Below are 12,622 nucleotides of genomic sequence, written 5' to 3'. Positions count from 1 at the left end.
ACATTGTAATCTAGTTCCCACAAGAATATTTAAGACCTTTCCCTTTCTTTGGGGTTTTTTATAGAAATTCCTAGCTCTTGATGGTTCAACACAATATTCCAGATAAGCTATAGTCCTGCAGTTTTTATATTAAATTAATAATAGCAAGTAAAAACAAGTTTTATAAAAATCAACAACAAAGATGCATGTAATACTTGAGAATTTGGTGACGTGTAAGACTCACAAGGACACTTTTATTCTTTGTGTAGAGAATGAAAATAAAAAGTATAAAAAGAACATTTAGAAAGAAAGCAATGAGAAGAGAATAAGAAAAGAAGTGGAGGGAGGGATGGGAGGTGGGCAGGGTCCAGAAATAATTAATACCATGGAGTGGGAAGGAGCCATGGGACAGGAAGCAGGTGGTAGGTAGGGAATATTATGTAATTCCTAAATATTATTTTTTAAACAAAAGCTAAAAAAACCCTAACTAGCATAAAAATCCCAAAGAGACCCGTGTTTATGCATTTGTCCTTCTTACTTTCCTTCCTTCTTTCCTACCTGCCCCCCTCCCTTTTGGACATAGGAGGTTTGGACATTCATGACCTCCTTTGGAGCAAAGGTCCCTTTCCTTACACTCATGTTAGTGCTTTCTCTAAGGGGGTAGATTTAACTTCAAAATACAGTTTAAAACTGTGGACTTGACTCTGTCTGCTGCAAATCCACAAATGGAGTTTATTTTTTTTTTTTTTTTTTTAAAGATTTTATTTATTTATTTGAGAGAGAGAGAATGAGAGACAGAGAGCACGAGAGGGAGGAAGGTCAGAGGGAGAAGCAGGCTCCCCGCCGAGCAGGGAGCCCGATGCGGGACTCGATCCCGGGACTCCAGGATCATGACCTGAGCCGAAGGCAGTCGCTTAACCAACTGAGCCACCCAGGCACCCCAAATGGAGTTTATTGTGTCCTTAGTTTCCATTTGAGAGTTTGGCTTCCTGAATGTGAACCTATGGTACCACTTACAGGTTACCAAGCCAGATAAATGGAAGGTCTTGGTTTCACTGGTATCATTAAAAGCAAAGCAAAGACTGGAGACACTTAACGATTTCTTGAAAGGCAGTCAGTAGGCTACTTTCACAACAGCCAGATACAAGTATAAACTAAAACCTGCTGTGATTTCCTTCTCAAATAAATACCTGCTGAGAACCATAAATCACCCATATTTTAGTTTGACTAAGTACGTGTATTTTTTCCAAAGGCTGATAGGGGTAGAAGAAACGGCTCAATTAGTATCTGAAAGGAGCAATTAAACCCAGTGTTAACCTTCTTAATGTATTGTAGACTGTGTGTTGGACCTAAATATCACCAGAATTTATAAGCTTTATTGGATTCATTTCTATTTCCAAATTGTAGAGCCTCTGTATCATTAACTATAGGTGCCATACCCTAACTATGACACCTTCCTGTTGGCCTGAGTTTTTGGTTTTTGTTTTTGTAATGTTTAAGAACCAGGAAGTGATTTCAGTACAGAACTATGGGGGAAAAGTGATTTAATATTATTTTAAATATAAATTATATTAATATACTATAATATATACATAAATATAAATATATGTGATTTCTTCCTCACCCGACCCATCCAAAAGCCCTCCTAGCTATCTACTCTTCGAGGGTTATTTGAACTTTTAAAAAATGATGTGAGAGAAAAGTCCTTCCCAATTTAACAAAATTATCTCTTGATGATGGTTATTTGTGATTATCTGTATGGACCACATCCTGGGCTGTCCTAGGTCAAGGAAAGCAAATGATTTCAAACATAGTCCCTAGAGTGACCTAAAATTCCAAATAAAAACAGCCACTCTCTCTCTTTTTGAAAGAAAGAAGGTGGATTTTTCCCTACGTGCTCCCCCTTTCCCAAAGAAAGCAGACAGAAGGGCAGGTAGATCCAGGATGTATCTTTAGGATATTAGTAACCAGAATCAAGGCAGGAAGTAAACCCTGAGTTACCTCACAGAGAAGCAAGCCACTTGGGTCTCTCTAGAACACATTCAGCCTGAACATGGGCGAACTGTGGTTTGGAACCTTTGCTTGTCCTGATGATGAGCAAGGAGCATAGCACAGGTAGGAACAGCCCTTCTTGATTTGTCTCATCCATGAGGACAGCTGTTTAAATCAGTACCCCAGAAAAAGGTCACACGGGGGAAAACTCTCTGGACACTACAGTGTAAGTAAAATGAACAAGTTTAGGAGTTGGCTCTTCTTACTACCATAAATTAGATACTCTCAGTTAAATGACAAAGGGCTATTTCCACAATGTGTGGTATGCTACTTCCAAGTGAAAATTTTTATTGCTCTTTAAAAGAGAGGAAGGAGGAGTGCCTGGGTGGGTCAGTTGGTTAAGCGTCTGACTCTTGATTTCAGTTCAGATCATGATCTCAAGGTGGTGAGATTGAGCCCTGCCTTGGGCTTCACACTTGGAGTGCAGCCTGCTTAAGATTCTCTCTCTTCCTCTCCCTCTGCCCTGCCCCCTGCTTACGCGTGCATGAGCACACCCTCTCTCTCAAAAATAAATAAATTTTAAAAAATGAGACTAAAGAAAGTACACAAATACACCCTAGCTAAAGGATACTTCATGTTCAAGATTATAAGCCATGTGCATTTCCTCCTGACATAGATCAGGGTGTGGTCAGTCTAATATTGACAGTTGTATAATCAGTGATCTTGAAAACTGTCTTTACACTTTGTTAGAGAAGATGGGAGCCCATGTCCTCCTCTGAGCACACAAGACCCAATTCTCCATCATGTTAATGAAACTCTCCTGGTCTAATTTAGAAGACACAGTGAAATCCATCCCCCTATTGTACTGTAGCTCCTTTCAGAATTGTATTCATTCTGCCATTACTTGCCTTAAACTTCTTCCTTCTACCCTTCTTGGAATCCCCCTTTACCTGAAGTTATAGGTTGTGTCCCCGTTGTAATAACAACTTATTACTTGTTTCCCTTTTCCCCAAGCCATTAAAATTGTGTTACTTTCTTAATATATTCACATATATTTGGCATGTAATAAAACCCCGCTGAATCGCCCTTGGAACAAGTTATGTGCAGTCTGGTGCAGCTCTATATTCTCGGTTGCCCATGCTGCCCATGATTTGAAAAGGAAGTCTGTAACACAGAAGGATTTCAAGGCCAGATCTTACGTTGAATTAAGGAAAGAGTACAAGAAGACATTTCTCACCAACACGCAGTACAGGAGGAATGAAGTCTCCTCTAGCTTTGGAAAACCATGGGGAAAGTTTGATAGAAGCCAAATCGATCCCGGGCAAGTTCCGTTGCTGTTCTTTCATTGAAACAGAGAAGAGGGGCACCTGGGTGGCTCAGTTGGTTAAGCATCTGCCTTCAGCTCAAGTCATGATCCCAAAGTCCTGGGATCCAGCCCCTCTCTGGCTCCCTGCTGAGTGGGGAGCCTGCTTCTCTTCTCATCTGCCCCTCCCCCACTGCCTGCCTCTGTGTGTGTGTGTGTGTGTGTGTGTGTGTGTGCGCGCGCGCACGCTCTCTCAAATAAAATCCTTTAAGAAAAAGAAACATGGAAGAAAACAAATGGATATTCTTTGTAAATTTAATTTTTTTCACTTGAAAATATTACCTTAGTACTTCGATCGCTCAACAAATATGAAAAAGTAACCACGAAAACCGTCACTTCTTTAATTCTTTTAATATGGCAAGACAACCTAAAAAAATACTTCTCTGAATTTGAACAGCTCAAATTCCCATGAACAAAAGACAAACAGGCCAAAGAATTTAGAGTTCTTAGCTTTTATTATTTAAAACGAACCCCTTGGCTTGGTCTATACACCGCAGTAGAGACTGAGCTAATTTAATGGCACAAGCAAACAGGTTGCATTTGTGTGGTGTAAAGGGGATGAGTTTTCAGAAAAAGTTGCTCAGAGTGGAAATCAAGTATAAGGAACACCTGGCCTGACTCCCAGCCACGCATTAGTTAGAAACTGGAGAAAGAACCACTTTTAAAGCACTAATGAGCCCCAGGTGAAAACGCTGTTAACTAGAAGCCTCCTTTTTTTTCCCCAAAGTTTCAGTGTTTTGATTGATGAACAAATTGTTTAGGATTCCTAATTTTCCATTACATTAAAACATAACCTTTGTTTTTCCTCCCAACTAAAACATTTTTGTCTCTGGCTACCACAAATGCCTATCATTAGTTACAGAGAAGGCCAGCGTCTATTTGGGGAATCACTGAGGGAGACAGATACACTTAAGGTAGTTTGAGTCCACAGAGTGGTCATGATCCACAAAAGTAAAATGAGGAACACTTTAGGATTTAAGGTGGCTAATTAAGCACATGCTGTTACATTTTCTTACATTTGCAATATTGCTACATTTGACAAGATTTAGAATCTTCCAGTAGCTTAAAAGAAACTGCCTGTTTAAATTTGTAATTAAAATGTGAAAATATTCAGTTACTGTCAACTGTCAGGTGCTGAGAACTACCGGCTCTAAAGAAAAAGAACCAAAGTGTAATTTATTGCATACCATCCCTCAGTCAGCATATATTTATTATGCACACTGTGTTATGACCTACCAAGAAGAAATAAAAGTATACATAAGGAATTCAGTCACACTCCACATTTTTAAGAGTGAAGTTATGTAGACACACGGCAATATTTTGAAATTTGGGGGGTTTTTTTTTGGTTTGACTATTATTTATTCAAAAAATTACTTACTGAATACCTGTCATGTGCACTGGGCAACACAGCAATGAATTAAACATATGTGGTTAGTGTGTTCATGGAGTTCATAATCTAGTGGTGTTGATAAACACCACAAAAAGCAACATCGAAATTATGACCAAATACACCATAAAGGAAATGTTTAGGGTACAATGAGAGTATATATATCTGATGGACCTAATATTGACAGGAAAATCAGGGAGGACTTCTGTGAGGAAGTAACATTAAATAAAAACCTGAAAGGTAAACAGAAATTAGCCAGGTAAAGAGAGGAAAAAAGAACCTTACACATAGCAGACAAGGTCCTGAGGGAACGCAAACTCCTCCTGGATTAGGAAAAAAGACAGCAATCTCTGTAATGGTTGGCATTTCCCTACCTTTGTCACTAAATGTGCTAAATGTCTGATAAACTTCTGGCTTAGTCAAGTCATCATTTTAACCATCAGTGGTTATCCTGTGCTAAGTAACGGTGTTTTTAAGAATTATAGAGATGCAGAGAGTTGTTGTCTCTGAAATAAATGGTCCCATATAATTGTGCTTGAGTCCTTACATGTGATGCATCTGGTTTTCCTGTATTCTTTTTTTACCATCAACAATCACTTTTGACTTCGGATAGTGTTTCTGCTTTTAGTTTCCACTTCTGTTTTTATCTTATAATCTGTTGTGGTCTGGAAATCTAGATAATATAAATAGTTTTGCGATTATATCCAAAAGAAAAATAAATGTCAAAAGAAAAGAATAATCAGGCTCTGAGTAAGAGCATAGACTCATAAATAAAGTCCAGAATCCTTAAATCATGACCTGTAGAACATCTACCCTGATGTTTTGGAGATCTTTCTGAGTCCAGGTCTGTGTGGGTTCTTAAGAAGTCATGCCAGTCTTGGTGAGTCTAAGCTTCCCATAAAAGAAATATTGTAGTTCATTCCCTGTATTTGTGAATTAAATTCTAGAAGCATCTAACCTCACCTAGTCTGCACCCCCTACTCCCCCATTCTTCTCAATTCCTTGGCAACTAAACCTAATGTCACTTACCATCACAGCAGGGGTAACAACATGAAAAGACAACCTGAGCCACAAAGGTAAAACAATCTGGAGAACAAAATGCCCTTCCAAAGGGTAATTGTCATTCTAACCAATTATTGCCATGTTAGAAAGTGGCCCAGTACGCCCACATTGTTTTATTTTTCTAAGGAAGTCAGAAACCTGATTTTTTATGTGAAATTCTTCCCTTTATAAATGCCTCCAAGTAATTAAAATTATTTTTAAATATAGAAGGCAAACACAACACATCCATGAACTGGAATGGCTTCATTTTAAAAATTCTGCTTTTGGGACACCTGGGTGGCTTAGTCCGTTAAGTGCCTTTGGCTCAGGTCATGATCTCAGAGTCCTGGGATCCAGCCCTGGGTTGGTCGGGCTCCCTGCTCAGTGGGGGTTCTGTTTCTCCCTCTGCCTTTGCCCCTCTGCCCTGCTGCTTGATCGTGCTCTCTCTCTCTCTCAAATAAATGAATAAAATCTTTTAAAAAACCCCCAAAACCCCTGCTTTCCATCCTCATTTCCTCTCTGCAGCTCGGTGCAGGAACCAGTTTCTCTCAGACCCAGGTTTCGCTCCAAGCAGTGGTATATTGGTAAATGACCATCAGCTCTCTGTGGTGTAAGTCCTTGGACCGTTTCAAGCCACCAAAGTGGCATCACCAAGCCCCGAGTTGGGAAGAGACACACAGTAGCACCTCATACAGATACAATAGGTGGCAAAGGCTTCAAGGTCAAAGAGAAGAGTAAAATAATTGGTAATTGATGAGTTTCAAGTGTTTGCTACCTTTGCTTTTAATATAGTTCCTTTAATTGGAAGTTTATTTAGCTTAATTTTAAATAATGCCTGCGTTTAACAATTGGCTTGAGAAACTTGTGAAACTGTCGGCTCTTGTGAGCTTCTACCAGCTGATTCCTGCACACCAGTGTGACCAAAATGCATTCTAGTTCACCCTAACTGGCTATTTTTGGCCTCAGGCCTCTCCCTCCAGTGAATTAAGTCTGAGCAGGCGGACCTTTCCTGAATTGACATTTGTAAAGCTGTTAGAACGGTGCCTGGCAAACATTCAGTGTGTTTGCCACTGTTGGTACTTTCATACACCTCCCCTTCTCCAGAGTCTCCCCTCTGCTGATTCGGTGGAAGAAAAAGCCCAGTCCCCAAAATGGTTGGTCTGGTACAAGGTACGAAGGTGGGAAGGAGAGGCAAGGAAACGAAGGGGTCAAAAGAGTCTACTTTAGGAGGCAGAGGTCAAAGGTCAGTGACACTCATAAGTCTGTCATGACATTGGTGCTCGAGCTGTGGCCCCAGGATGGCATCCATTCACAGAGGACACCAGGGAGTGCACAGTATGAGTGCCGGGGCTGGAGCTGTGACATGAGTGCTCATCTTCTGAGCAGATGGGATGCAGTGTGAACACCACAGTCTGATGATCACTTGGCAAGAAACGCTTTAGTTTTGTATCTTTTCAATTTTACACAAAAATTGGCTTTTTCCATATCAATTCAATTTATTGCTACAAATCAACCCAATGGACTATTCGTATATATCTGGGTTTGGGATTTCAGGGTTACTCTTATTTGATACGTTTAGACACATAATTTTAAATTATATTTTCATTTGCTGACATCAATCGATATTTAAAAAGAATGAAATGTTAACCTTAAAAAACACAGGAAACTAAGAAAAATTTAAAATAACATAAAAATCACCTTTATGACTTTTATGATGTTTCTAAGACTCAATATAATTATCTTGACAGAGAGAGAAATTATAATATTATCACAAACATTAGTGAATCAGAACTGGGCATAAGCTGTCTTACAATGTGTGTATATAGAATTTTATAACATGGAATCTATTTTATGTATATGTAATAAACCTAAGCCTCGGTATTTCTTTTTTGAGAAAAAAAAAAAAAAAACCCTTGAGCAATAACTCCATTAGACTATAATACAGATCCTGCCATTTAAAATACTGTCATAATAATTTGAAAGGATAGTTGGAAGTATTATATTAAATATAGTAGCAAGAATTTTTATCTAAGAAGCATGGCAATGAAGAGCATAATTGAAATGAAAGCAAACTACAAGAAATGAAATGAGAATGTCATGATGGCATAAGTGGAACCATATTTCTCCTCGAACTATGAACAGTTTTTTAAATTTTTTTTTAGATTTTATTTATTTATTTATTTGACCAGAAAGGGGCGGGGGGCAGACTCTCCGCTGAGCAGGGATCCAATGCAGGGCTCAATCCCAGGATCCAGGGATCATGACCTGAGCTGAAGGCAGATGCCTAACTGACTGAGCCACACAGGTGCCCCTATGAACAATTTTTTTTTAAAAAATGGGACAAAATATCTGAAACAAATGATTGTAAAATTAATAACAGACAAGGCAGGAATGTCACTTCTGAAAGAAAGTAAATAAATGAGGTAAACCCTATGGTTATTCAGACTTTCAGTCTGGGGCAGTTTTTGGCCCACCATGAAGCAAGGGGGAGTGCCCATGTGGAACAGGGGTATTTCACTGAGATTGAGACAGAGATTAGAATTCATGAGGCTGAACCAGCTGGTATCTGAGTGTTAGAGTTTGAGAGAAGAGGATGCCTCATAGAAGAAGTTTCAGAATTCTCTGCATCATTTTTCTGGCACTGCATACAATTGTATGGCACCTGGCATACCAATGTATACAGTGTATACATGTGTAGGGTAAAAATCCATAAAACTGGACAAAAAAAACCCCAATAAGAAGTCATAGGCTGAACAATATTCCACACCCACACAGGACTGAGAGATGTTCAAATTCTGACATCAGAATGAAAAATCCTTGTTGAACACCAAGGACATTTAATAAAGACTCCAGAAGAGCCATGTCGCAGAGTAAAGTCTACTCTAAACTTTCTCTAATAAAGATTATTAACAAACCTCAAGAGGACCAAGTGGATCCACATAACACTTAACTTCATGCCAAAAGAAAGTCCATCACTCTTTAAGGGAAGACAACCAAATCCAGCGTGCAGCCACATAGTATGTACAACACTTATAATCTGCTTAAAGATTATTAGACATGGGAAAAATCAGAAAAGTAGGAACCATAACCAAAATTAAAATCCTTGTCAACAGAAACAGACAGGAATAAAAGAAATGACATATTTTGCAGCAGGGACTTAAAAATAGGCTGCTACAAATATGCTGAAGAATTTAAAAGAAAAGATAAATATAACATTTATAAAAATTAAAGATATAAAGCAAAACAAATGGAACATTTAGAGATAGTATATATGAAATTAAAAAGCTAGATCACTGGATAGGAGGAAGAACTTGTGAGCCTCTGCAGAAGAAAAAAATCAGAGACAAAAAAGACTAAAACGTTTAACAAAGCTTCAAAAGTGTGTGGAAAAACATCAAGTGGTCTATGATAGGTATAATTAGAGTCCTAGAGGAAAGAGATGACATGAGGGTACAGAAAAATAACATTCTGAGAAAATAAAAACTGAAAAATTCTAAATCTTATGAGAAATATAAATCTACGAACTCAAGGAAGTTAATGAACCCAAAGCAAGATAATCCAAAGAAAACCACATGAAGACAGATCATAGTCAAATTTCTGAGAACTAAATATGGAAGTTATAAGAGCAAAGCTACAGAAAATTACAAAAGCAGATACAAAAAAAGAAATACTACATAGAGAGAAACAAAGACCAGAAGGATTATTAACACCTCATGCAAAAAAAAAAAAAAAAGCAAGGCAGAAGACAATAAAATGACATCTTTTTAAAACATTGAAAACTTCTACCTTAGATGTAGAAAGCTTGAGAGAGAACCATTCCTACAATAATAATAAGAAAATCTGGATAATCTCCAAGATCATAAATTTCTTTGAACACATTAAAAATGAAGACATGGGGCAACCAAATACTCTGACACCTAAGAGAAGGCAAAGTATGTCTGAGCCAACTTCACTACACGGGAGCAGTAACAGAGCCCAGCCCGAGGCAATCTGGACTCATGAACCTGAGCAAGCTTAAAATTCAAAGGCTATGCTCTGTTTCTGCCACTAATTTGCTTTGGGTCAATTAATAACAATGCGATAGGAGTTTTCTTGTCTATTTTACAATTAAAAACATAAAACAGGGAGCTCCATAACATAGACAGTTAACAAGAAATATGGTTAAATCGGAATCTAAAGGCACAGAATTCTTCTGCTTTTGATCTCACTAGCACTTCTAGACTTTAAAGTAGGATTTGCATGTGGCAGTTTGAATCTGGAGTCTGGGTTCTTTGTAATATATGAAACACTGTGAGTGAAGCAGTGAAGTTTACATTTGCAATGAGATCTTCCTCTGAAAGGATTGTGGCTGAACTACTATTTAACTTTCCATGTTTGGAAAAGGAACTGAAAAAAGCACTTAAATCCCTTTTCCCCCATTTTTGTAATATGAGTCAAACTTCAGGAAAGCTCTCCTCTTTCCCCACACAAAGAAAATTTTTATGTTCCTATCTGGTGTAGAGCTATCTAATGACCAAAGAAAATCCCCAGATCTTTTTTTTTTCCTGGAAAAGCCACTTGTTTTAATGGAACAGTTAGCCTGTCAGGGAGAACACAGCAAACATAATTGGCAGCCGTAGGGTAGATAGTTCCTGGAGTCTGTTCATGCACCTGATACGGCTAAAACAATTACTGGAAGACCAACATGTGGTTTTTAAATTGCAGGGAACTGAATATTATGAAAACCCCACTCATAATTTGCGACATCATTTAGTATTTCACAAACTATCAATTCCCAGAGTATTCTGTGAATAAAGGCATCACAGAGAGGAACGGAAAACTTTTTTTATGATATGGACACTCATTTTCTCAATGAATTCCCAGTTGACTCTCAATTTTAAAAAGTTAGGACTTCCCAAGGTTGTGCTGTTCAACATCAATGTTCTGAAGTATAATGTTTTGTGTTCAGCCAAGTGCTTTCTTACTTATCATTCATTCATTCATCAAATAAAAGATACCGTGAGGAAGCAAAACCTATTGACTTAATCTCTTCCCTTGTGGAGCTTAAAATCCAGAATAGGGATAACAGCGGCATTTAATTTATTTGTAACACACAGATGGGTGTAGGAAATGACAGAAGAGAAGTACTCAGTGTCCTGGGATGCTGAGGAGGAAGAGATCCCCTAGGTTTGGGAATCTTTTGAAAGCTTTGCAGATGGGGGAGCACTTGCTGTGAGCTCTGAAAAATGGGGAGGATTGCACTGTGCAGTTGTAGGAGGGGGACATGGTGACACCAAAAGAAATGATGTCCAGACAGAAACATATGACAAGTACACTGACAGGCAATCTAATCAAAATGGTAATGTTGATGACCATGGACGATGATCTATTGCTGCTCAAATTACATGGAACTACTTGGTTTCCTATAACACACTGACCCCAGCATTCCAATAATTTTTAATGGTTAATGGTTTCAGGCTATTCCTATTAGAACTCCTCCAAGTGGATAAAACAATGAATAATACAGTAATGTACATCAACATTTAATACAAACAGCCTTCTTTAGAATGTAAGAAAAACCCACAACGATTTTTGTTAAATCCTCAATAGAGTCAAAGTTGAGACACATAAACTTGCTTTGATAGAATGTTCCATGACATTAGGACTTCTGTATTTTAAACTGACGGCCACTAAATTTTCTAGGCGTTTGTTTCCTAACCTGCAAAGCAGGGACTTAGATCACTTGATCCAAATAACTTCTTCCGGCTGTATGATTCTCTAAACACACCTTAACTCAATAGTACATGGCTGTATATTATAAGTTGCCATCTAGATATTGTCCAAATGCAGCAGATTCTCAAACACCAGTGCCTGACTCAACCACAAAACCTAATAATTTTACAAAACCATCATTTTTCAAGTTTGAAGGCAAGAAGGTGCCCAGACACAGAAGTGTCAAAAGCAGCCATCTGGGTATCGTGCTGAGAGTACCCACCAGAACCCTTGAGCTCTGGCCTGATGGGAAAAGAAGCTCGAAGGAGTAGAGGAAGCAGATGTAGGGGAGAGGGAAGTGCCCTGACTGGGAATAGGAAATGTGTTCTGTTCTCAGCTCTGCCACAGACTAGCTGTGTGACCCTGGATAAGTCCTTTCACCATTCTCTCTGGCTAGAAGGAAATTGACCAAGTGATGCCTCAGATCCATTTTCGCTCTGCACAAACCTTTGACTCTATGTGAGACATATGATTCAATGTCTTGGTGTTAAACCACAGCAATAAGGCTCAGATTCACCAAAAAGAACATGTATCATTATTTTACACAGGCAATTAATGAAGTATTTCCTACCAGCACTTCTGTTCCAGCCCCATGCCTTGCTTTTATTGCCCAGTCTTCTGATTAAAACCAATTGTTCCCAGTGTAAATGTTCCTGCTTCTCTCCCGAGCCCTTCCAGGAGAGATTCTCAAGGTCATTCTCCCATTCTGCTCAGTAATGTGGGAAACAAGACTCTCTTGATACTTCCCATTGCTAAAAATGGAATGTATTCAGCCCAGAGCCCCAAGTTATTAACCTGGAAGATAAGCAGAAAAATAATTGAAACTCAGAACAGCTGTTGTCCCTGCTAGGCCCTTCTATTTCTAGTAATTAAGTTCTAAAGGGAACTTAGCAAATGCGAGTCTTTTCATTTGTTTGCAAAGGTCATGAAACAACTGCAAAAAATAAGTGAAGGTTATGACAGTTTATACAACACATGTATTTATGAAACAGTTACTAGCAGAAAGAGGATCTTCTTGGCATTAAGGTAACTTTTATCCTAACTTTATATGAATTCTGTCCCTGGTTAAAAAAATAGGAACCTCAAACAAAATTCCTGTTTGTCAAGAA

The sequence above is a fragment of the Neomonachus schauinslandi genome, chromosome 4 (genome assembly GCF_002201575.2).
Source record: "Neomonachus schauinslandi chromosome 4, ASM220157v2, whole genome shotgun sequence".
NCBI classification, from domain to species: domain Eukaryota; kingdom Metazoa; phylum Chordata; class Mammalia; order Carnivora; family Phocidae; genus Neomonachus; species Neomonachus schauinslandi.
This window is presented reverse-complemented; position numbering follows the sequence as displayed.